Here is a 27192-nt window from a genome sequence, read left to right on the forward strand (position 1 = left end):
AAATAATATATCTTTATAGACAGAGTGAGGGGTCACTAATGTGGGCTAATGACTGGCAACCAAGTTATTGTGTGAGGTGAAGCCGAGGGCCGTAAGGTGGGGAAAGGTCATTATACCAAGCAATAATTGCGACTCCAAGCTCTATAAGGCTAGTAGCACATATTGGTTGTGGCGATACATGTTTTGGAGCATTGGTCCTGAAGTAAAACATGTTAGCTTAATAATTATCATTTAAATCGACAAATTGATTTAGTAAATTACATGTGGCTGTATTTTGTAGTATTTAAATAACAAGCTTGTCTTCATACTTTAAGCATTTCAGTTGCAAACTTGGTTAAACTGCAGTGGGTTTAACATGAGCATGCATCAGGGGTCCTGTAACATTAAACAGTGTCTCTTTAAAAAAGTGAAAGCATTTTTACATATTGTACATATTTAAATTGTCTCCTTTGTGTGCTAAATAGGATGTTGCAGTGTAATAAAAGGTGCTCAGATCCTCTTAAAGAGGAAGTGTCTTGTTGAAAGGCATCTTTCATGGAAATTGCATTATTTTTCCCCTGTCTGCTTTTGAAGTCAAAATGTTAAGAATTCAGTTAATACCAGTAGGTATTGACTGCTCTCTGGACATTCTGATTGGCTGAGAGGAGGTCAATAACAATATCCATGTCCTAATATACATTAATGACCTGAGGGAAATTGTAAAGATATTCTATTGTGTAATTAATGATGAGTAGGACTAGGAAGCTTTACATACACACTTGGTGAATTGCCTGTTTTTGCTTGGGATCTTCAATGAGATGCCCTTTCTCTATGGATGTGCTTTAATATTATCACTGAGCTCTGTCTTAAGTACGGCCATCTAGGATTGATGCCCTACTCAGGGCCTACTGGTGTTTTGCATCCCGCACAGACAGAAATCACCCATGTGAATAGATGAGAACACCTTGTAAGAGGTCAAAGGTGATATTGACAGTCTGCAAGAGGCTAACTTTACCTTATCAATAGGGTGTCCCCACCAACAACCCAGACCTACAATTGAAAAGGCTAGATGAAAAAGAGATACCTTTGGAGTGAAAGCAAGAAAGAGTTTGGAGACCATGCCGAGGTCTTAACAGAAACCACGCTTTGGCAAGTTACAGTAAATGGGAATCACACTACACTGGACAACATAGCACTCATGGCTGCTCCAGTTCAGTTTACTTCTGTTTTTGTTTTCAGATTGAGCTTTGACCAAGCACAGACTTGTGTTACAAAAACAACAAAACACAACTGCATAAAATAAAATGCACACAGATTAGTAGCCAGATGAAAAGGTTCACATACCACAGCAGGTATAACATTGCGATTGTGGACCTGGCTCTAAAAAGTGGTATTGGATGTCGAGGGGCTTTGAACATGTGCCTGTCCAGCATTGTTAAATGGGCACACGAGCCTTGGCTCCACAACCAACGTATTTTTCGGTTCCAGCAACTGATCATTAACATATCCTCCCTCATACATCACATGTCGGTAGAGCCTCTGGAACTGTTAGTGAAGAGGGAACTAAAAAACGGTCCATGATAAAAACAAACTTCTATCTCATATTACATACAAATTGATTTTGCTTCATTTGTCAATGGGTAAGCAATAGCAATAAAATGAATGATGATTAAAAAAACATAAAAACACAAGGCCAATTAAAACAGTTGTTGTGGAGAGAGTATTCGAACCTAGTTCTCACAAACTGCTACTCACGTCACAATTTAACAGTGTATGCTTTAAGCCAATGTACGAATTGGTATGTGTTTACACACCCCAATGCATCACCACGTGCTTTTAATGGGAAACCCATGTGTATGGGCAGTGAAGTATCTGTCTGACTGGAAAGGTGACGTTAACGTTTTCCATAGGCATATATGTGATGGGAAAATAATTATCGGCAATAGGAAAAAAACTCAACCAGAGGTCATTCAAAAAGACAGTGAATCTCATAGATGGCAGCTGGTCTGAAAGGGGGCATCTGCTGCAGGCACCAAATTCGACCAGACCAGGCCTTCTAAAAGAGGAACTCAATCACCCATGTTGTAGTGCATTCAAATTTCAAGAAAATTAATGTTTCAAAATAAAGTCGTTCATTTTCTTAACAAGGCTTGCTATAATATGTATTCAGAAACATTAATTATTTCATTAAGTATTCAGTAACCAGTGGGAATATGTCTAAATGATCATTATTGCTCTTTGGATTTCTGGAGTGAAGGCCCATCTTCAGAAGCTTATTATGCCATTATACAAACACAATATAATAAAGACATTTGTTTCACTTTGCTAGATATGTAAATGGCTTATTTGCAAGGAGTATTTCTTTTTAGTGTTATTTGTAGACATTGCAATAATGTCGATTAAAGCAATATGTTATGTGATCGATTATCAAGGAAGATGGTCTTAAATGTTTTTGTAACATGATAATCAATGAATGTTTTATGTACAGTAATACTATGTTATGCACAGTAACAGTGAGATGGATTTTGTTATGGGAAAAATCTAATCTTCAGGATTATGACATTGGTTGAAGAACCAACATAATATCTCAAAGCTTACATTTTCAGTGCTGGAAGTTATTAGGAAACCACAAAGGAAAATAAATGTGGGATAGTTACTAATCAGAGAGAAGCTTTCTGAATCGACCACGTCTTCCTAATAGCGAGTTGGAATAAAAGACTATTAATTTGCTTGACCCTTGTACATAAAACAAAACGCTACAGGACTTCTCTCCCATGGTCTCCACTAGACATCAACTCTAAACAAAAGGTTTCTTGCAAACACTACCAAATTGCCACATAACTGAATACTTTGTGATAAAATGGCTATTAGAAATAACTGCATTATTCTGTTAAGGGGATATACATGTATAACATTAGTTAACTGTGATGAATTTAGATAACAACTGTGCTTCAATGATAATGGGATGGCTCTAATTTTGAAAGAAAGCATTAAAAAGCATGTTGAGTGACTGTACACAAATGCTTATGTAACATTGGTGAGAATATTAGTAGCTATTTAAGAACATGATTTTATAACTGATGTTGTTCGGCTAGGTGATATATTTTTTCTTCTTCTATTTATTTTTAGTTTGGGCTATTAGGTGGTACTGAAAGCCCTACCTTAAAAGCCAAAACTATTGTCATTAACACGAGAGCTTCAAATATGGGCTTTAATTAGGTTCTGTAATGCTTTTCCAATGGAGATATATTTGAGGAGGGATACACAGTTACAAACCGTTCCATTCCCTGCCCCTAGCCCATGTAATCCCTGTGGGTAATTCCACCAATTCCTGCCCATCTCGGAAATCTTTGAGTTTTTTTTATCACTTACAAGGAACAGCCATCTTGGATGACTGTCTCTAATGAAGCTCTCTGGAAACAAGGCAAAACTAGCAGCCATCTTTGATTGGGAAAGATACCATGCATCTTCCAAATAAAATGATATATTGTTTAAAATAGCTAAAGTAGACATGCTCCTCTATGCTTCTATATCTACCTCTTTGTTACTACATGAATTGGGCTAAATTAAAATATAAAATGCATCAATAATTTGCTGTATCATACTGCATATGTATTGCAAAATAACACGTTTGAATCCAATGCAAAATAAACCCAGTTTACGTGCTAATAAAAACGATAAATCTCAGAAGGGACAGGGCAGTTAGCTAAAATGCCAGCACTGGCTGGACGTTTCACTCATGACACTGGTTCTCTTATTTGCTAAGTGCATTTGCTTTCTTGGTACCGGGAAGGATTATAAACAAAAAAGAACTGAATAGTTGACAATCAGAAATTGTAAGAAAAATGCTGCTCCGGATTTTGCGTGAGATGGCTACAGCTACTGTGTGATTATTATGCATTAAAATGATGCGGATTGTGCGTGATAAGAGATGGGAGGGTTTCATAAAGCTGCCTACTGTGTATACTGGTGCCCTCTTTCAGGTGAAAGTAATGCAGGAGAAGGGGCAAACGCTGCCCCGTTCTCCAAGCAATAGAGCCCACATTGCCCCTGATGCAACAGATGTGCTCACTTTTGACCGTGCGTTACACAGACCAGCGCCCGATCAAGTGGGAGATCCCACACAAGGCCATGCAGAATGCCTGCACACAAAGTGCAGCCTGGGCCTGCCCCCTGAGGACTGATCATTCCGTAAGTTCGCACTTGAGAGAAACCTGGGGACTTTCTCCTGTTGTATTTCTGCGCATGGTCGTAATTTTAGGGGGGGACAGGGGTGTTTGTCCCCCCCAACTTTCATGGCACACCATTTTCTCCCCATTCATTTGGCTTGGGCACCTTTTCTTCAGATATCATGTCCCCCCCAACATTTTCATCAAAGTTACTCCACTGTTTATGTGCAGTGTCACTGTTTATGTGCACGCTGTATGTTTTATCAAAGGGGTGATGAAACTGGCAGTAACTCTGGCATGCCTGCAGAAAGCTCTGCTTGGCATGACTTTGCCTGGCTGCTAACATCACAAGGTGGAGAAGCGATAGAATCAGGCAGGGTGTGCGCTTTCCTCGAACCGTGGTGGTGGTGGAGGGAGGGAGGTGCTGCAGAGCACGGGGACCCATCAGGTGGATGCTTGGCTCGCGGGGCGCGGGCTCTTGTCATGTTATGCCCGAAGTGGTCCAGAAAAGTCCCATTGTCTGTTTAAGGAACTCCCATGGACTGTCAGTGTTAGATATTAAAATATGAAGCGTCATTCGGGAGGGTCGTGGAGAATGAGTGCAGGGGAATGTGAGGGCAAGGTAAAGGGTCATGCAGGTAGGGTGGATGCGTGAGAATTTATTCCAGACGCCCTCATTCTATCTAGCACAACCGCATCAGTACCTACACATCTCATCTGGTCTAATGTACCTTTTGTTGGACACCTCCAACGTTTTTCTGCAGGCCTCCTTTGAGATGCTTTCAATGTGGCAGTGCCAGCTCTTCCCGGAAGGCACTGATGGGGCACAACCGGGCTGCTTAGATAATGATGGCACAGCTTGGCATTTCTCAGAAGTCCTGATACTATTCATGGGATGGGAACGGTGCTTTGCAGCCTGGACTGGACCAGTGTTGCTCCTTTAATTTTGATGTGACAAATAACAATACCACCATTTAACAGCCGGAAGAATAGATCTTGACCTCATTGTGTAATATTTCCCTTCAGAAATGCTAAGCCATCAAACGCGGACCAGTGTTAAAGACTCTGAGTCAGAGTCTAATATATAAATGTAGGCTCCCATAGCCCTTCTGTAAAATATTTTAGTTGTATCCTTAATATTTCTTTGATGCTGAGCAACGGCTTTCTCCTGTCCTCTTTTCGGTGTAGTGGGACATGTCCGAGTTACAATCCGATGTTTCCAGGTTTTCAGTGGTGCTTCCACCAAACAAAACTATTGCATAGGAGTACAGTTAGGGAGAAATGGCACACGAGGAGGGACACAGTTTATAGATGTGTTTTGGTTATTTGCCCACCCAGTAACTGGCCATGGCAATGCTAATCCCTTTGGCCACTTCCCCCCAGTTCCTGCCACGCCCCTCCAAAAACACCTTCTCATGGGACCTCTTTGAGCTTGCTTTAATCAAGCCTCAAGCGCCGGCCAGTGTTTTGTTCAAAGCAGTCTTCACAGGTTAATGACTCAGTTGGAGCTGTAAATCGGCTGCTGGTGTAAGAAAAATGCCTTAACAATGTCTGCCTTCAGCCACTCGATTTAAAAGCTCTGTTTCCTTCACTGTTAAAAACAAGCATTGGCAAAGCCAACCGTTTTGGCTCATGCGTAAAGATTAGACATTTAGATGCCCATGTATACTCTTTTGTACCTGCTACCATCATTGGCAGTTAATACCACTACAGAAGGGCCTAGGAAGCGCCTTTCCCATGCCTACCCAAAAGCCCACACCGTTGGAATTGCCAATGCTTGTTTGAGATAGACGTCATATTAGCTCATATTAATGTAGAGAGTGCCATCTAGCTTGCTTAAACATGCTTGGTGTGTGTTTGTAGTTATGACCGTACACAAAGTTAACAGTTGTTAAGTATTAATTTGAAATTGAAACATCATCTTTGTATCTACATTACAATTGCTGTTGCCACCGTAGCTCGGACTATAACTATTGTAAATAACGTCAATTTGTCAGTGCGTGTGTATGCTACAATACTTACAATTTGCTTTTCAAAAGATGTTATGGTTTAATTACATAATGAAGTAATTTTAACGTATACATGTAACATGATCTTAGTCATTGTTATAATAACACTACATTAACTTACTCATGAAATTGAATTACCATATTATTTTGATTCTCTGAGAAGCAACTGCAATGACAAATGGCAAAAATCATAATGTGTAATGCAGTCTCTTTTCCCTATCTACAAATATAAACGACCAACATACTTCTGTTTCCTTGGGCTATGTTAATGGATGCATAATGAGATTAACATTATTTTGAGAATGTTTTATTTTGTTTTATTTATTTTCATTCTTGTAATGCGCCACATGCCTGCAGGCCTCCGGGCGCACACAGAACAGAAACAGAACACACAAAACATGAGAGCAGGCCAGAGGAGGAGGAGTAGAAACAGATATTCTTAATTGAGGTTAAAGAGATGAGTATTTATGGCCTTTTTAAAGAGAGAATAGTTTTATATTTGCCATATGGCTGCCGGAAGTGAATTCCAAGGCGTGGGGGCCTGAGAATTACAGCTAGTGCCTCCAAACCTGGCCAGTTTAGATCTCGGCTGGACAAGTGTTGTAGCTACAGTAGAACAAAGATTTCTATTATTAGGCTTGATCTTGATATGCTCTGATAGATATACAGGACTTGAAAGAGACACACATTTGTGTGCTAAAGTAAGTGCTTTGTGTGTTACTCTTTGGGCCTCATTACACGGTAGGCGGTAAGGGTTTACAGGTACCGGTATTTTGCCGGTACCGGTAAACCCTTACCGCCTTACTACGATGTCCCTTTGCGGGTTGGGGAATTTAACGCCTGCTTTTTGCAGGTGTTAAAAACCAACCCGCAAAGGGACCAGTGGAGCTAATTACGGTACCACAATTTGCGGTACCGTAATTAGTGCCTTCCCCATTCCCATAGAGCCCTATGGGGCAAAAATGGGAATGGGGAAGGGCAATGGTGGAAGGGGGAATTACCGCCCCGCCAACCTTGGAATGGTGCAGTAATTCCCCTTTCCACCAAGGCGGTGCCGGTATTTTACCGGCATGAACCATGGCGCTAATAGCCCCATGGTTCACCGCCTACCGTGTAATGAGGCCCTTTGTCTTACAGGAAGCCAATGTAGCTTTTTCCTGAAAGAGGAGATGTCGGTGTGGCACGATTGCTTAAAAATGTTGTGTACAGCATTGTTCTGTGTGACTTTGAGTGCTTGTATGTTGGCAGAGGCAGTTCCGGCCAACAGGCTGTTACAGTAGTCCAGCCTGGAATTTATCAATGCTGTGGACAGGAAAGCACAGTTTTCAGTTGTTATAAAAGGTCTGATATATTGTATTCATTTATTGATGAGTCCACAGCTTGACCGGATGTTGGAGACATGAGACTTCATAGAGAGTTCATCATCCAGATAAACACCCAGTGTTTTCACTTTTCTTAAAACAGTTATGACATGGGGCCTCATTACGACCCTGGCGGAAAGTGACTGACCGGACCGCAACAGCGTAAATAGCGTTTCCGCCATTGCACGAAGGAGCAAAGTGCGGCTAATCACGACCCATCGGGCACGAGCATTACGCCATGGCGGAATCCGAAAGGCTGCGATGGCGGAAATGACCCCAAAACGGCCCTTACCGCCGCCGTACGCTGCACCAGGTGCAATACCGCCACCCATCTTAGCGGTCAACGTAATGAGCGGTCACCGTAACGAGCGGGCACCGCAAATTACGGCCACCGTAAATATACGGAAACGGAAGTAAAAGCATGTGGCCGGAACGGGAAACAGCACGCCGCACAACTATAAAATCCGAATCCCAACACAACCATTAAAAATCCGACCCTGACACACATCCCAACCCGTTAGCAACCCCAGTTAAAAAAATAAATATGGGAAAGGTAGCCAAGAAAGCGTGTGACCGCAAGCGGCAGGTACACTTCTCCCGAGAGGAACTGACCGTGCTCACCGAGACCCTCCAGGAAAATGCCGCCGTCGTCTTCTCCAGTCAAATGACCAGGACGGCCCTTGCCAACAAGAAGGCCATATGGGCCCTGGTGGCACAGCGCGTAAGTGCGGTGGGGACAACACCCCGCACGCCACAGCAATGTCGCAAGCGGTGGGACGACCTGCGGATCCGCGTACGCAGCATACTTTCTGCGAACAGGAACATCGCCACAGCTACCGGGGGGGGTTCAGAGTCGCCCATCAAGTTGACCCCCTGGGAGGAAATCTGCGCCTCCACCATAGGAATGGAGAGCATAGAGGGAGTCGGAGGGATGGAGAAAGGAGTGCCGACATCCGGAGAATCAGGTAGGTTGGCCAAGAGAAACAATGCGAAATCCACAAACCACGAACATGTGCAGTACCATGTGACCCCATAGTGCAATACATACTTTGCCCTGACAGCGCCCTCTAAAAGTCAGAATGAACAAACAAATCAATCAAGAAGCCATAAACAACCCCTACATGTGCAGCATGCACCCCCTAACTGCAGGCAGCCAAATGAATGCATCCTCAATCCACACGAAAATGAGACCACCTCCAAGGCCCAGTCCCAAATCAGCCTCATGTACCCCCCCAATGCATTTGATACGTTGCCATTCCAAATCCGACAGACCCATAACTAACGCTCGCCCCTCTTTACTCCACCACAGGGTCCGATACCAACGACGAGCTGCAGGACACCCCTACCAGCACGCCTGCAAAGAGGGCCAGGACCAACGTCCCAAGAGCCTCCACCTCAGGTGCAAGGATCAAGACACGGCAGCAGCAGGAATCAAGTGGCAGCACACTGGAGGGGACTGCAACAGGCACCCCAGCAGCCAGCAAGTCCACAACCCCAGCACCACAGGTCCCCCCAAAGAACGTATCTGATGGCACTGCCTCTGGTGGTAGCAGCACCATAGGTGACACAGCTGTCATGCCAGCATGCTCCGACACGGAAAACAGTGCTGGCGACGTAGGTACCATCCATGACCTTTCCCAATCCCCCTGCATGTTCCATCCCCTACACCATGACGAAACCACGCAGGGGCACCCTGAAGACGACGACTGGCCAACCCCCACAAGTCCTGTGCCAAGGCAACATGTGTTGAGCAGCCCCCCTGTCACACCACCGCAAATGTCCATGGCCCAGCAGAGGCAACAGTCCCTCGACCTGCTGATCGAGCAACAGCAGGAAGTGTCCACGCTACTCAAGGACCATGCAAATGAATGCGGGGGTTCCAGGGCAGCCATGGAAACATCCACCGAGACACTCAGGGCACAAATAGAGAAAAGTAGTGAGAGCCTCAGGGGAGAAATGGAGAGAAGCACCGAGAGCCTGAGAGCACAAATGGAGAGAAGCACCGAGAGCCTGAGAGCACAAATGGAGAAAAGCACCGAGAGCCTGAGGGGGGAACTGCATGCGACGTCCAAAGACGTTTGTGCTGAACTTGCTGCTGTGCGCCGTGTGCTCTCGGAGCTCTCACAAACCCTCAGAGACATGCATGGACGCGAGCAGGCAGAGACATCATCCGTGGCAAGTTCCGTCCAGGGCAGCCCCCAACGCAGATCTGGCAGGAACCTGCGCTCCACGGGCAGGGGTGCCCCTGATACCCGTAGAGGGGGCTTGCAATAGCGTCCAACCACGGACAGCATGCATATTTGGACACTGGTGTTGGGGGGTGAGGTAGTAGGGTGGAGGGGGTGTGTTGGGCTTCACTGGGTGGCGGGTCCATAGGGTGTATAAATCAAATCACATTAACAATACAGCATCTCATAATCATCCAATGACATGTGTGGACATTGATATTTGCGTACGAGGCCTTCATAGGCGTACAGTCCACAATGTGCCTGTACTACACACACACAGTGCCACAGGTCCCCTTTCCGTGTAATAGGCACCATGCGTGGTTGCTAGAAGCATGCATCTATGATGCTCTGTCGGATTGCACGTGCATCCTGTGCCTCATGGACTCCTTGAGGTGCCTCCACATCCCCACCCTCATCATCATCATCATCTTCAGGTGCATGCAGTACAGCGTCAGGGGGCATGGGCACATTCCTACGTATGCACATGTTGTGCAGCATGACACATGCCATGACCATCTTAGAAACCTTCTCATGGCTGTACATGAGTGCCCCGCCAGACCTGCTGAGGCTGCGGAAACGAGCCTTCAGTAGGCCGAATGCCTGTTCAATGACCACACGGGTACGTGAGTGGGCATGGTTGTAGTCCTCCTCATGCTCGTTCTGTGGGTTCCGGATTGGTGTAAGGAGCCATCTCTTCAGTGGATACCCGGCATCACCTGTATGAGACGAATGAAGGGTGTCAGTGGAATGATAGTGCTAAGTAGCCCCCCCCCCCTCCTGCAAGGTCATTGACGCATCAAATGGGCCACGATGTCATGCATGGAATGAGACTCACCGAGTAGCCAGGATCTGTGCCCTGCGTGTCGCTCCATGTAGCGTGGTATTCTTGTGTTCCTCAGGACCATAGAATCATGGGTAGATCCTGGAAATCTGGCACAACAATGCGTAAATATCTTGTTGGAGTCACACACCATTTGCACATTGATTGAATGAAATTGTTTCCGGTTGCGGTACTGGACCTCCATGGCATGTGGGACAACCAATTCAACATGGGTGCAGTCGATGGCACCAATGCAACCCGGGATGCCGCCAAGTGCATGGAATCCCACTTTAGCGTTGGTAATCTCCTGGTACGTGCGTGGTAGTGTGATGTGGTCGTCGGCGTGCTTCAGGAGGGCATCGTGCACTTGGAAGAGTGTCCGTGAGAACAGTGGCTGTGAAATGCCATGCAACTGTCCCACTGTGTGCTGATAGGTGCCTGTGGCCAGGAAGTGGAGTGCAGACACCACCTTCAGTAGGGGTGGGATGGCGGTTGGGCTATCTATCATGCTCACGAGGTCAGCATGTGTCATGTCCACAATGGCGATTATGGTGTCCCGGTCCAAACGGTAGAGGGTGTGGATCTGCTCAGCAGTGAGGTTGAACGGATCGGCTCAGAGGCGTGGGATTGCGGGCCGCCTGCGTGGTGGTAGTGGCAGTGCTTGTGGGCCTTGCTGACCCTGCCTTGCCCTCCTCCTCCTCCTTCTCCTCCGTCTCCCCTGTGCGCCCGGTTGTTGTACCTGTTGTTGTTCGTCGTCTTCTTGTAGTTGTAGCACTTGCAGTGCTATCTGGTCCCCCAGGCCCAACATCGCTAGTCCTGCCGGTAGCATTTTGGAGTGGGAGTGGTTGTGGGAGGGGTTTGGGTCTGCAATATATGTGCTGTCGGCCTGTATGGCCTCCACCTGTGCTGATTGAATGAATCTGTGGCAGATGCAATCCCTTCTGGCCGAGCACGTCCCGCACGTAAGGCTGCATTTGGCCGCATGGCATCTTGGGATTGGAATCATGTATCTAATCCCGATGGCAGTGTGATGTACTTTGACTGATCTTCATGGTATGCTCCCATTGTTACACATGCTATGATTGCAGCCGCTTACATACCTGTGAAGAGTCAGTGGTATGTAGGGCTCGATCGATGGCCGACCCTCATGCAGCACAGTAACGTACTTCACCGACGGGCGTGGCGTCCCATTTGTGATTGCAGCCAGTTAGCATCATGACACACAGCCGCACTACATTGATGTAATTGTGAATGCAAGCGTTCACAGAAGCCTTTTCGACGTAATGTTGCAAGTGAGGAATTCGAAGGCCAGCATTTTGGGTTTTGAAGTAGCGGCGAGGATACGCCCACAGGTCTGGCTGGAAATGTAACGTTCTATTGTAGAATGTCCTTGGGACATGGCCCATAACGAGCAGGCAATGAATGATATGAATTGAATGGGATGCGCAATAGCGTAGTGGACGATAAGGCAGGACGTTCCCAAATCCATCTTGCTTCACAACACTACAGATCCGGCCAGGGGCACAGTGGTTTTTGCGGACTGCATTACGCACAGACGCGATGGAAGTTTCACATATTATGTGAGTGAATATTCATGCGTTTTCATTGCGGGATGAGGGAATGATGAATGGATGCATGGACTGATGATTCCGTTTAGGGTCTGCCATGTACATGGGTTTTTTGATTCACTCCCCTTCCCCTGCGTTATGTGATGCAAGGCTGCCATAGTGGGACATACGTCTATCTGCCCTTGTCGGATCCTCCCTGTCTCGACGCGCCTTCATACACTTGTGTCTAGGCACGTTACTAATCCCATGTCATGGGTTCTATCTTGACGGACGCATGCACAGTAACCGACGTTGCCAATGGTGTATTTGGCTCGATTGGTTTCGTTATGATTCGATACTGATTTAGGGGTGTGTATATTCCTTTGGAGTGGGCTAGCATGCATATGGGTGTGGATTTGGTGTGTTGAATGAAGATTGTAATGCATCATGAGTCCCGTAATGCAATCGGTTAATTTGTGTTTCTTTTGGGTGACAGGTATCTCCTGCCCTATTGCAGATGCCATCTCTACGCCACTCCTCCAGATGGTTTTTACTCTCGACTCCTGCAGCTTCGGGTGAATCAGTGGAGCACCATTTCGATCTTATGGGACGATCGCCAATGGGCCACATGCCCTTACGCTGTACTGGTGGCTAGGTGCAACATTTCGGCCTTTCAGCTCGACTAGTGCCTGCCTCATGGGACGGACCTGCGGTTCTTGCCGCTTCCATGTTGCCTTTTGGAACGTTGATGTAGGCCCTGTGTGCCATGATGGTACAGGGCGTCACACAAGTGGAAGCCGGTCAATTATTGCAGATGCAGCCCTCGGTGATGATGGTTGTTTTGGTGGTATTTTGCAAATTGCTGTGGGGCCTTTGTCATTTGGATGTGCATTTAAATTGTATTCCGATATTTGTCGTGTTGCGTTGTTCTTTGCAGGTGATGTGGCGATTTTCGCTTTGTGGCGGTATGTATTGCGAGATGATCTGCATTGTGTTCCGCCTTCTGAGTTGAGTTGTGCGGTACAGTACTGGCCGCGTTTGCCTACGTAGCACAGTATGGTCACGGATAGGGGCTGCCATTGTGTCTGTTTACATGATGTGCTGTTCAGGGGCGGGGGATTGGCTTTTGGCCGACTGGTGCCTGTCAGCCAGGTCGATTGGTGGAATGATGGGTTGTTCAGAATGTGGCTGGTCACAGGTGACTGTGTTTGCGTGCGTTTGTTGGAGGGGGACTGGGGTCATGTCCATTGGAATAGCTTCTGTATTGATGCCATCTGTGCCCTGCAGCTCCCATCGGCCCCTCTTGGGATGAGCCTGGCTGCTCAGTCACTCTGCCGACTTGTGTGGTACATGCTTCTGCTGATGGTTGGTTTGTTTACTGGCATGAGTACAGGGCTGGTGCAATCCCCCTCAGGATGCTGTTTTGGATGTTGCCTTGCGCTGGTGGCAAGCGATGGGGGACTACTGTTGTTTTGTGTCATGTGTTCTTGATTTTCATTTTGATGTATTGTACCTTCGCATGCCTGTGCTGCGTCAGTACGGCTATGGTGACATGCCGTACATGGATGCCCACTCACGGGGCGCTTTGAGCCCCTGCATGCTTTTCTACGTTGGCATGCATGGGTGAATTGTGGATTTCACTGGTTGCATAGTGTGAGTACATTGCGCCTGCCAGGAGTTGTGCAATGAGGCCAGGGAGTGGAGTACAGGCACTCAGTGGGCCATTTACGGTTGGTTCACGTTGCCGTATTTCTCGCCATGGCGGAATGGTACTTTACGACGTGCTTGATGGCGTTCAGTACATGTCCGCTAGGGTCAGAATTCGCGTACCGTTGCGCCATGGCGGTGATTCCGCTTTTGCAAGGCGCGCGTGCGCGTACTTGGTGCAGTTAGCGTTGCCGTTCACTGCGGTGTCGCTAATGGCATCGTACTTTACGGTGACGGGTCATGATCGCAACGAGCGGTGTTCGATGGCGGTTTTGCATTTCCGCCATCATTTTTCCATTTCCGCAAGGGTCGTAATGAGGCCCATGGTCTGCTATCAGAAACTTGGAGTAGTCCGGTCTTAGTTTGCTACGAGTATTCTTGGTGGAGACAATCATAAGCTGAGTTTTACTGTTATTAAGAGCCAAGGAGTTGCAGGCCATCCAATTCTGAATGGCGCTATAGATGTTATTAAGGGTTTCTGCGTCATTCCTGTATTGGCCACTGAGCTGAATAACAACCTGAGTGTCATCTGGGTAGTTCGTATATTGCACACCGAGGCTGTTCAGAAGCTCTAATAGTGGTTGAATATACAAGTTAAAGAGCAGCAGCGACAGGCGCGAGCCATGCGGAACACCGCAGGTTTGAGAGATGGTAGTGTGATTTTTACCAACACAAACCCTCACTGTACGTGGACCTAAAAAGGAGGCAATCCATTTGGAAGCCAGCGTGGAACTGTTTGGACTTCGCCCAGCCTTATCACTAGCAGAGTGTGATCAACAAGTTCAAAGGCTGCAGAGCGGTCTAACAGCATCAACAGAGCAGCTTGGTTTTTTATCTGCTATGCCTGCTAAGGTGGCCTTGAGGTCAAGCATGGCAGTTTCTGTGCCATGACTAGCCCTATGACCCGATTGACGATTGCCTAGAATGTTATGCTCTTCAACATAAGCTTGAAGTTGAACATATGCTAGCTTGTCGAGAATCTTCAAAATAAAAGGCACATTTGTAATGGGTCGATAGTTATCTTTATTAGTGGGATCAAGATTTTCCTTTTTCAACAGTGGAGTTATCCAGGCTGATTTCAAGACATCTGGAACCATGCCCTCATCGAATGATAAGTTTCAATTTAGATGAATATGTTTGAACAATGATTATGTTTCTCTTATAATCAAGGACAGGCTTAGCTGACCCTCACTACAATATGTCCTCTTGTTGGGCCGAATGATGGGGAAGGTTTTCATGCATGCGCCTGCGATTCCTCATATTTGCATATTTGTTAGTAAGACCATACGATGGCTATTTTAGAAGTGTGTGGTGATATTTTTTTATGTCTTTCATATTTCGTGATTTGATATTTTGTATAATGTCATATAACTAATTGCTGCTGTACTTTTATTGATATGTGTATCCGAAATAAAGGAATTTGACTGAGCCCATGGAATGTTTGACATGCATCCATAGAGGTATAATTCCTTATGAAAACGTACATAAAACCCACAGCATGATAATGTTGGGTGTCCTGACCCACATTTCGACTATTAAGCTGCAACATTTGGTGCTGTGGGCTTAGAAAATCCAAGATGGCGGAAAAGCCCACAGTTGCGCCAGAATCCGCGAAAACCGCGCAGTTTGTGCGCACACCAAAATGGTTGCCTAACCGGCCACCCACCAGTGCACGCATGATGGGCCAGGAGTGCCATGAGTGAAACGTGTGTCAAAGGAAAAACAGCTGTGCCGGTTGGCTAAAAAAGCACTTTAAAATCACCTTTGTTTCCCTGAATGCAAGCTCAAAATGCCTATTTCAAACATTGCAGGATATTCAAAAATCTTACTGAACACCAGCAGACATCTGGCAGAATGAAGTTTTGTGTGCATACAAAATCTGGAAAGATGAAGAGCCCAAAACAATGTTTATAACAAAACTGGCTGAGCTGTTGATGTCAGCAGCTTAACTCAAATTGGATTTAAAACCACTAAAATCAAAATGTTTAAATTAAATGAGTGACCTACTTTTGAGTGTCACATAGTTTGCAACTGTTAAATGTCATAGTTTTGAACTTAGAATCAGCATTCTAGCTGCATGTGTAAAAATTGTGAGTTTGATTTGAATGAAGAAAAACTGGAAACAAAAGTGACATTTAGCTGAAGCCTGGCTTAATGAAACTGGATTCTGCCTGACAACTACCCCCGACAGGAGAGGAAATTCAGCAGCTGTGTTCCCAGGCCTGGCTACATCCTGCTGCCCCTGCCAAAAGGAGATGACACCTCTCTTATTGAATTAGGGGAGTGGTACCTGCAGACTGCAGGAAATTGAACAAAGCCCTGTCCTGGACTCAGGCAAATGTTATATTGGTGGGGTCGTAAAATGGCTTCCTCTTGGGAGAAACTGGGAGAGGCACTGCATCTGTGAGCAAGCTGAGCTTGGGGGAAGTGGATAAACCAGAAATGCTACCATGTACTTTGGAAAACCACACCCCTTTGGGGCCAGAGCATAATTTTAAAAAGATGGATAATTCATAGTGCAGACTTGTAAAAATTATATAAATAACATCACCATTCTTGTGATTTTTCTGTGCACATTTTAAGAGGTGTTAGGACCCTGTGGTATGTTCTTGGGGATAGTAGCGGGAAAAAAGATTGTTACTCCAAATGTATGCATGTTAAAAATCTGACCCTTTATCATCTGAAACCCATATCCCTGCTGCACATTTGTGTAGAATCTGGAAAGGTTTAGAGGTTGTTATTTGGATGAAAAGGGGAGAATTCTGTCATAAGTAGACACAACATCTTACAAAGACAGGGATCGGTTGGTTTGGTGCTACAGAAAATATGTTAACTGGACGTATAATATTAGAAAAAATGGTACATAGATAAATATGTATTTGGATCAGAAATAGATTTGTGTGCAATTTGACAAGGGGAGGATCCTCTGACCATAAACCTACCACATCACTCTGACTCACAACCCAGTTCCCCCAATCAAGGAAGAGAGGAGGAACTGGCCAATGATAAGTTGAGAGGGTTGGGCATTCAGAATTAGCCGACCCTCCCACTCTATAAACACATAATAAGAGCCACTGGAAGCCAGATAGCACTTTCTTTTTCACTTTCTGCGGAGCATTTTGACTTCAGACTTCACATCCAGAGATCCAGATTTCAAATCCATCTCCAGAGACCAGAAATTAACTCCAGAATTTGTAGCAGAGAGGCCTGAATCCACAAGCTGAATCCTTTTTCAGCAGGCCTCCAAATCATTTGCAAACTATTCAACAGCCGGGCGAGCTGTTTGAATTTTTGCCAAGAACTTTTGTCAGAACCAGAGACCAGACCGCCGTGCAGTGCCGAGAACGTTTGTCAGAACCAGAGATCCAGACCGCTGTGCAGTGCCGCTAGCAGAGCTGACCCAGAAGGTAGAATTATCCAGTGAGCAGAACCAGGCTGAGACCGTCCGTGGCGAGGGAACTGCAGTCCAATCCTGACCCGATCCGTGGCAAAGTCGCATTCCTGTCCAAAATTTAGCATGTGTACCGCCAGAACTGTGCAAAACCCAATCTCTTAGTTTAAAATAATCTAATCCAAACTATTTTAACCTATTTAGAACTGCCTCCTAGAATCGTGTCATTCTGTCATCTTTAAACCTGAAAACTGTCATTCTGAGCTTTCAAATTTCAAATCTGAAAAACTACCTTTACTAAATCGGCCGTATCTCCGGAACCGTTTGTGATAGAAGCGAGATTTAACTTTTATTTTGAATCTGAGATTCTAAGCTTTCCAAATAGCTCTAAACCGACTTGCTACATACTCCCTCCGTAATTGCACTCGACGCACGCGACTAAATTTGCCACGATTTGACATTTTGCTTAATTTCAGCCACGTGTAAAAATATTTGTCCTTGCTTTCCTTTGCTGAAATTCGTTTGCAACCTGACAATCATTCATAGAGCATTGCTAAAGTGATCCTGAATTAATTTAAAGTATCTCTCACTAACCCTGAACCTCCTATAGGGAATTAAAAGCAATTTGAGTATATTTTTCACTTCATTGCCACCACATTTAAAAGGATTTTGCCTGTGTTTAAAACTCCTACCTGTTTTCCTCTAAGCTTGCTATGGGGGAACTGAATTATATTTGATTGCATTCCTGAGAACTGTGTGCTTTCCTTCCATCTCTTTACATTGCATAAAGGGGGGGGTGAATTGCTACTAGGGGGATAAGTGATTACATTGTTTTGGTTGAAATCATATCAAGTTTATTCCTGTGTTGCTTCTTTTCCATCTTGCATTTCCTTGTACCATATAAAGTATTCTCAGCTACCTTATCCTATATACTACTCCTAAGTAATTAAACCAGTGTGCTAGTATCACCTCATCTATTGCTGATTACTGCTCATATTCACAAGTGTGATAGCAAATATTAATTTATTATAAAAGTGTGATATATATATATTGTTTAATTTTCAAATAAACCTTTTAATTTGCAAAACAAACCTACTTCTTGGCTCAGTGGGGTCAGGGGGATTCTAAGAGAGGGGTGTTATATAAGGGTTGTCATCCAGAGTAAACGAACTAGACATAAAAATATATCAATAAGGGTTTCCCTCAGCATCCCAGACTAGGCATTGACTTAACTGTAGTGTTGAATTGAATCCACTTACAAAGTGGGGGCTTGTAGCCGGGGATTCTGGATTAGATCTATCACTTGTGCAGATTAATACAGTGTGCCAGCTGACAGGATACATATCCGGTTAGATCACCACGCTGTGTTACGCTGTAAAGCACTCCTCAAAGGAATGCTCTAAGGAAACGGTCTGTTTTGCAAAACAAAATACAAACTTCTGTAAGTCAGGAAGGAACTCAATTCCAGAATGACGACACTGGTAGACATCAAAATAGCCAGAGAGCACTTCTTACATAAGCTATTTGTGAGAGGTGAATGGACTGAGCAGGGCCAGGATGCGTGGTTGCAGGCAAACACACAACAGGTCGCTGCAACTGGGTTAGATATCTGGAGAGATCAGGGTCCCTTACATGTGGCCCTGAGTGAACTATGCATGGCTCCTAAAGCTAATGAGGAACATGACAAGATGGTTAGGATAGCGGCATATTTGTATCTATATATGGGAGCCATGCAGGACAAATGTGCTGAAGGCCAAGATCTGGCAAATAGGCAACAGATCGCGTTAGAGAAGGCCCAATCTGACCTGGTCTCTTCGGAGCAGAGGATGCACAGAAGCCAGGAGTCAGAAAATGAGAGCAGACAGTATCTCATTAAAATCAAAGAGGACATGTGTATCCTGCAACAGGAAAGGTCTGACCAGGATACCAGATTTCTGGCCTTGCAGAAGGAGTACCAAGAAGGTTTGGACTCCCTACTGCAGAGCCAGAAAAAGCTGGAGCAACAATTAGATTTCAATAGGGCATGTGCTGAGACAGGTAGTCACCCTGCAAAGCCACCTAGATAGGGAAAAGGCAGAGAGCAATAAACTGATCCTGAAAGACCTGGATACCCAGCCAGAGTTTGATCAGCAGCGCCAGAAAGCTGGTGCCTTTCAAAGGCAAAGGGACGACCTGGCGGCACAGATGCATACTCTTAGTCAGGAAAGGGACACCTCAGGCCAGGAAGTCTGCCATTTAAAAAGAAAAACTGAAGAAAATCACTTGGCCCTCCAGGGGCTGGGTGACCTCCAAAAAGAGCATCAGAACTTGTTAGAGCACACCAGGAGGGTGGAAGAGGCTCTGGCAAGAACGGAGCAGGCCAGTAGGTATGGGACTCAGGAGGTATCCCTCCTGCAGCAAAGACTGTACCAGTACTCCAGGACCAATCAGGAGGCACAGAGAGAGAATGAGGCTCTCTGCCAGCACAATGATAGACTCCAGCAACAGGTAGCCATGCAGGAGAGACTGATAGAGTCTAGTAAGGCCTTAACTGAGGAACTGAAAGCGCAGGCTCTTGCATTGCAACAGGGAGCAGGGGCTGATAGAGATGAGGTTCACTGGGAAAGGGAAACGCCTGAGCATAACCTCAGGAGCCCTAGTACCAGAGGCCTTCATCTCTCCCAGTCCCTGGACTCTGCCACCCCAATGTCCCCTGGCGCACATGAGCACAGGGCCACAGGGATGGCAGATTACTATCCAGCCAAAAGGATGGGCTCATAGGCCAGTACCACCCAGGAATGGATGGGCGGGCATCCGGGTATGGGCACCTAAGTACAGTGCAATTTAGTGGGGAACCCCATGAGAGTAGGCCCACTAAGGGAATCCTGAAAACCTCTGCCCAGTTAGGTCAGTGGGGGGGTACCCATCAAATCCTGGTAGCAAGGAGGGATCTGAAGACTCCTCTGAGCGTCACAGGACACAGGAGACCAGGTCCCCACATTCTGCCAGCTATTCCCAGGCTCGCAGAATCCGGGAAAACCTGGAAGATCAGACAGGCACCTCTGGGAGCAGTGCTTCTGAATCAGAGAATGAATGGACCAGGGTTACCCGAACCAAAAAGGCCAATAAGGTGAAAAGGGCCTTGCTTAAGGACCCCTTAAAACAGATTAAGGCAATGAGGAGTGTCATCACGCCTTATCATAAGAACGCCAAGTATTCTGTTTGGGAACACTTGGAGCTCTATGAGCAAATGATGGAGACTTTCCATTTGAAGGACAGCAGTAGCTGCATCCAGTACGTCAAATGGACATTCTCCCCTGAATACTCCAGTTTCTTTGCGGGGCTGGAGGACCAAAACCATTCAAGATGGTCCACATATAGGGCTGCCATCTCGAAACATTTTTCTGTACATAGAAATCCCCAAGAGGCTCGCAAGGCAGCCTACAATTTGCAATGTGGGGAGGATCAGGCCCCACAAGAATTTGTGCAAGAATTGAAGCGTGCCTTTGCGCAGACCACCAGAAGGGTGCGCACGGACAGCAGAGAATTCATCAACACATTTTTCCATGCTCTTCCCAAGTACATAATGGCCCAGCTCGTGAGAGATTTTCACGAGAAAAGATCTTTAGACTGGGTCATTGAGCAAGCCACCCGGATCTATGAGGTGCAGAAGCCCATAGAAAATAAAAGTGATGCGTCCAAAAACCCCAAAACCAACAGCACCCCTGCTGCTGCCAAGGTGGCAGAGGTAAAGGTTGCCCCCGTTTTAGATTCGGAGATGGGGGGGGCCTAAAAATCTGCCTGCGCAGAATAACTCTAACTCCAGAAGGCCCTCGGGCCAGTCACAGACAGGGAGTCAAGGATGTAGTTCCACAAATGGGGTCCCTCGCTCCCCTGATTATGTAAGTCCCCGCTACAAGGGAAACCAACCCATCCTGGGTTATGTGTGGACTCCTCCAGCCCAAGGGGGGATTCAGTCAAGCACCTAACCCAGAGAACTTCCCTCCAAACTTTTCCCAGGAGGGCAGAAATTCACCAAACCCTGGGCCAAACTTTTTCCCCAGGTATCCGCAAGGTTTCCAGCCCCAAACTCATCCATCCTTCTTTCCCCAATTCCCTGAGCCCAGACAACCTAATCCGGGAGAGGGGAGGCCAAGGGTGGAGGGGTACCCAAATCTTCCCAACCCGGGGTATTACCAGAGAAGGGATAGCTACCCTTCCTGGGATCAGCCCAGGGGAGAAAACAGAACCCTGTATCAACCTGAGCGGGTTTCCCAACTTGAGTGCCAGGTCCAAAATATGGCACGGGATCTGTGTCACATACTGAGGGCTCAACAGAACCCTCAGATGAGCATGCCACCGCAGAATGCCCCAAACTCTGGACCTGGTGCTCCAGAACAATGACGGGGGCAGCACCCCGATAACCCACCGGTTCCCAGGGAGGAGGCACAAGGGGAAGAGGGGTGTAAAGCCTTGGAGGAAGCTTCCTTCCCAACTTGTAAACAGCCCCTGGAAAACCAGGAACCGGAAACAAAATCTCCTGCCCCTGAAAGCCTGCCTCCCAAGGAGCAGAGGGGGGGGGGGTAGGAGAAACAAAGGACCCAAACAGACCCACTTTGTGGAGGAGGTACGGGTCTTCCAATTTGAGGGAGAGGGATCCTCAGAGGGTCCTGGGAAAACGATCTTCTCCTTCTGAGATGGGGGAACTTCTCCCAAGGAAAAATGGGTCCCAAGAGATTCCAATCCAGACTGGGTGGATGTCGGGATTGAGCTGTCGCCGCCCATCATCCTATCCCAGAACCAACAAAACCAAACTTCCCTGGTTCAAACCCATCCTGGTGACTGCCTCCAAAAAGGCAGGGGCGGCCCAGAACCGAAACCAGAGGAACCTAAAACCGAATCAACAGACTGGGTAGATGTAGGGATTGAGCTGTCGCCGCTCATCATTCTATCCCAGAACCAACAATACCAAAATCCCATGGGTCAAACTCATCCTGATGACTGCCTCCAAAAAGGGGGGTGCGGCCTCGAACCCGAAACCATTTCCAGTTGCCAACTTTTTCTTTCAGATTCCCCAGGCTCTCCACAGAATTCTGCCCAAATTTCTTCGCTAGCAATGTCCAAAACCAGAAAATGAGCCCACCAGTTGTCCAAAAATGTGCATTATCTGTGCCCCCTTGAGGAGAAGGAGGGAAGATACTATGCCCCGGTACAAGTACAGGAGCAGGGCACAATTTTGGCACTAGTGGACACTGGATCCCAAGCTACCCTTCTGTCCAAAAGGGACTTTGATGAACTAAATGCAGGAAGGGGGGAGAATTACCGCATTCCTCTCACCTCTCTTCCTGGACAACTGCAGAACTTTGACGGGAAGGAAATTCCCGTCGAGGGGACTCCAGATTTGGACATCAAAATTGGGTGACACAAGGTGAAACACCCGGTCATAGTGGTGACTCCAGAGGGCACCCCTTGTTTACTAGGGAATGACCTCCTGAGAAGGTTGTCACCCCTAATAGATTGCGTGAACAAGGTCCTCTGGACCCAGACTAGCCGTCCAATAAAATTAAAACACAGTGTCAACCATGTTAGTTTAAATGGCACCTGCCACATGGTTGAACAAAAATCTGACCAAGTAGAATTTCACTTCCAGAACAACTAAATTCCAGACGTGACAGTAATAGCAGTAGGACAACAGACTGGTGATGGGGGGTCCTCTCTATTTCTGAAAATCAACCTTCCTTCCAGTTTAAGGTGGTATTCCACACTGGAAGGAAACACTCTGAAATTCTTTACCAATCCACAATCAGACACTCCTACTCCTATAGTCCAGAAAGATGTAAAATCAGCTCAGAGCCTGGCTGATATTCAGCAAATTGGAGAGCAGTTGTTCATCCCTGTTCAGTTAAATGATGTGAAGGACTCTGTTCTCGCCCGAGTGTGTGTGTGAACAACGGTAAGAGCTTCATCAGCGAAGCCATGTTCCGCCAACTCCCAAAAGATCCAGCCATTCCCACATTCAAACTGATAGACTAATGGGAAATGGACCTGGAAGCACCCAATTCCAAACATCTCCTGCCAAGAAGGTGTATGCTCAAAATCTCCATTGGCAACAAGAGCATAGTCCATAATTGTTGGGTCATGCGAGACGTCACTGCCGCCTTTTACTTAGGCAGTGACATTCTCAATCGCTTTGCCATTAATTTGGACCTAATAAACTTCAAAGCTTGGTCCCGATTAGCGGATAGGATAATCCCATGGGCTTTGATGATCCAGAAAAAGCATTTAGCTCAGCTCAATTGCTACCTTATGCAGTTGAAATTCAGATTAAAGAGGAAGTCACCATCCTAGAAAGGACCGGACAATTCTCCCTGGAAGTGAAAGTTAAAAGAGGACAAAAATTGAAAAGCCCTGATGCTTATATTCACCTAAATGCTTCTCTCCAACAACAAGGGTTAGGGGTAAACCCAACACCATTAGTCAACATAGAAAATGACACCATTCCAATAGAGGTGGATAACAGCGACTTACAGAGTATTACTCTAGCCGCAGGCACCATCATTGGAATGGCGGTTGATGACCGACATTTCTCCATTGATTTAGGAAATGAACTGTTAGGACAAATCCCCAAGGACTGTTTTGACAGTGACAGTGATGACAATACAACACCAGACAGGATTTTCACCCGGCATGGGGGGAACTTCCTGGTGTACACTTCTTGCCCTTATGGTAAGGAAGATGTGACTTGTGACTTCAGGAGGGATGAGGTGATTTTCCAGGTCCATGAAGGCTGCCTTTCCCACCTGATCCCTCCAGTCCAAATCAGCACTCTGACCAGGGACCTCTCCACCCAGCTGGAGGAGGCCGCTGAGATAGCCAAACCACAAGTCTTTCCAGGCTTCAGGCAGATGGTGGAAGAGAGAGTCAACCTAGCTGATGCCTGCGTAACTCTGGAACAGAAGCAAAAGTTGAAACAAGTTTTCTTGGATTTCCAAGATCTCTTTGCGGTAGACTCATATGACTGTGGTCGCATCGACATCCACACAACAACAATTCCCACGGACCCTGGCATGACTCCAGTGTTTGTGAAGCAATATCGCTTGCCTCTCGCATCCATGGAGTCCCTTACTGAAATAATTAAGAACCTTGAGTCCCGGGGAATAATCCGTCCAGTACACGGCACCTTCAATAATCCGGTGCAGGGAATATTGAAGCCAAACGGCCATTGGAGACTCTCTGCCGACCTTAGGTAGCTCCACAAATGGGACCATACTTCCCGATTGCCTCTGCCCTACATTGACCAAGGGCTGGCCCAGATTCAGGGGTCACAGGTATTCACTGCAATAGACCTGACCAATGGATAATGGACTGTGCCTGTCAGTAGGGAGGACCAATACAAACTGGCTTTTACATTTGGGGTCCAGCAGGGCACATGGACCCGGACTCCCTTTGGATACCTCAAATCCGGCAATGAATTCAACATTTTCCTACATAAGGCCATGCCCGACCTGGGTGCGAGGGGTAACCTGGCTTATGTAGATGATTAGATGATGTCCTCATCAAAAGTTCATCTGTGGAGGAACACATAGCAGAGATCCGTTATGTTCTGATGCAGTTGAGGGCCGCCGGAGCAAAGCTTGCCTTTCAGAAAGCACAATGGTGTAGAACCCGTGTTAATTTCTTGGGGCATGAGATTACTCCTCAGGGTCTCTGTCCCCAGGAAAAGAAAGTGGAAGCACTTCAGAAACTGAAGGATCCCACAACTCTGCGGGAACTAAGGAGCCTCCTTGGACTGACTAATTACAGCAGAAAGTTCATTGAGGGCTACGCAGAGATCACCAGACCCCTGATTCATCTCTTGAAGGGGGGGGTCAAGTGGGAATGGGGTCCAGAACAATCCGAGGCAGTAAGACAACTCAAGAGGAGCCTCTCACAAGCACCTTGCCTAGCTTACCCTGTCAGAAACAAGGAGTTCTTCCTGGAGACAGGGTTCTTTAATACGTGCTTGACGGCAGTATTATACCAAAAGCATGACAAGGTCAATAAAGTAATCTCCTATGCGAGCAAAACTTTATCGTCTGTGGAGGAAAAATTCAACGATTGTGAGAAGGCACTCCTGGCAACCGTGTGGGCATTGAAGAATTACTGCCCGTTTATCCAGGGGGAACACATCATAGTGGAGACTCCACACCAGCCTCTGCAATATCTCCAAAGTGACAGAATCCGGGCCGGAAATGTGAGTAATTCTCGAATTACTTCCTGGATTCTGTCAATGCAAGGCTTTCCTGTGGAGGTCACATATGGCCAAAACAAGAAGAGTCCCCTCGCGCAAGGTCTGGTTGACTTGCATGATTGTGCCAGAGAAAACTGTCTCGAGGACGAAAGTCGAAAAATCAAGGACAATATGGAGGCATACCTTAATTCCCCACACAAAGTCTTTGAAGAAGACAAGTGTGAGGGAATGCCCACTGTCTATGTGGATGGATGCTCTTACCATGTTGACAACAACGGGGAAAAAGAACTCGCGGCCGGCGTAGGGAACACATGGGTGAATGAGTCCCCAGAACCCTCCGCTGGATACAAAATTGGTCCCCGAAGTAGTCAGGTGGCATAATTGATGGCTGTGCATCAAGCCATCCTCACTGCAGTCCAACATCAACTCCACAAACTGGTCATAATCACAGATTCGGATTATGTACGGAACGGGTTCGTGGAGCACCTGGTTAACTGGAAAACCACAGGCATGTGTAACGCTCACCTGATTCCCACGGAAGCGCAGGTCTGGCTTCGAGTGCTGATGCTTCTTCAATGGTGAAGCGCAGGACTTTGAAGATGGACAGGAAGGGCCCTCTACTCTGGCTTCTCCGGCTTGCAGGAATATTCCCCTGTGCGTGAAAAGGGAGTATTACCTACTGACTGAGTTATGCTCAAGCCTCCCACTCTCTTCCAACCCTCCATGATACCCTTCCACGATTCCCCGTGAAGTCTCACCTTAGGGTCAGGAAGGATGAGCTCTCCATCCTGCTTCTGATGCAGGGGCGCGTTGAAACCCAGTTACTTCACTGGACTGAGGATTGATGGGAGTTCAGGTAAGCTTGACTATTCAGGTAAAGCTCTGTAAAAGTTCTGTTGCAAGTTCAAAAGTCCAAGCTTAATAATAATGTTCATTGTCTTATTGCAGCAAGCGCTAATGCTTATGTCTTTTTTCCCCTTAGGGGCCGGGGTTCGGAATGCCGGAGATATGGCGCCGACCCGAAGTGAAACGTGCAGTTCCAGTTCCAGTAAATGGCAGGTAAGTTCTGGATGAGCGCTCGGGAACTGTCTTTGCATACGCTCATTCAACGTCTTTGTCTTTTTTCCCCATAGGGGCCGGGGTCCGGAAAATGCCTGGAAGCGGCAAGACCCGAAATGAAATGGGAATGACCCAACAGGTAAGTCTTATTCCCTTCCTTCTCTCACCTTTTGTTCTTGTCTTTTTCTCTAGGCTCTGGGAAGTGGCTGTGTATCCGGATGATCGCTGCTGAAGATGGAGGCACCCAGGAAAGGTGAGTGAAATGCAGCGCTGCAGCGATCGTAACGAAATGCTTTTAAAAATGATGTCTTCCTTTTCAGGATCGTCAGTGTGATGTCTCCGTGGTGCAGATTTAGCTGGTAAGGTCTCTTGTCTCCCTTTGCAGGTGACCCAGGATGCTGAGAGGCGTGGCTGAAGTCCAGATGCAGGAGCTGACACAGTGAGCGTCCAGCTGCGAGGAGCAGAACAACGCGAAGCGTGAGTTGCTGATCGGGTGTGGTTTAAATAGCTTTGGAAGAAGTTCCAAGTGTGTATCCTTCCTCCGATCAGGTATGTATCCTTCCCCGACCACACCCGGGTGGAAAGTAGTACCACAGGTAAAGTAGTTCCATTCAGGCCTCAAGAGGGCCTGGATGTGGCAGCATGGTCTGCATCAGGTAAGTGCACATTAAAACACTTGAACACATGTCTAGCTTTATGAGCCTGGCGCCTAA

This window comes from Ambystoma mexicanum, chromosome 4q (genome assembly GCF_040938575.1).
Source record: "Ambystoma mexicanum isolate Mex_15411 chromosome 4q, UKY_AmexF1_1, whole genome shotgun sequence".
Lineage (NCBI taxonomy): Eukaryota > Metazoa > Chordata > Amphibia > Caudata > Ambystomatidae > Ambystoma > Ambystoma mexicanum.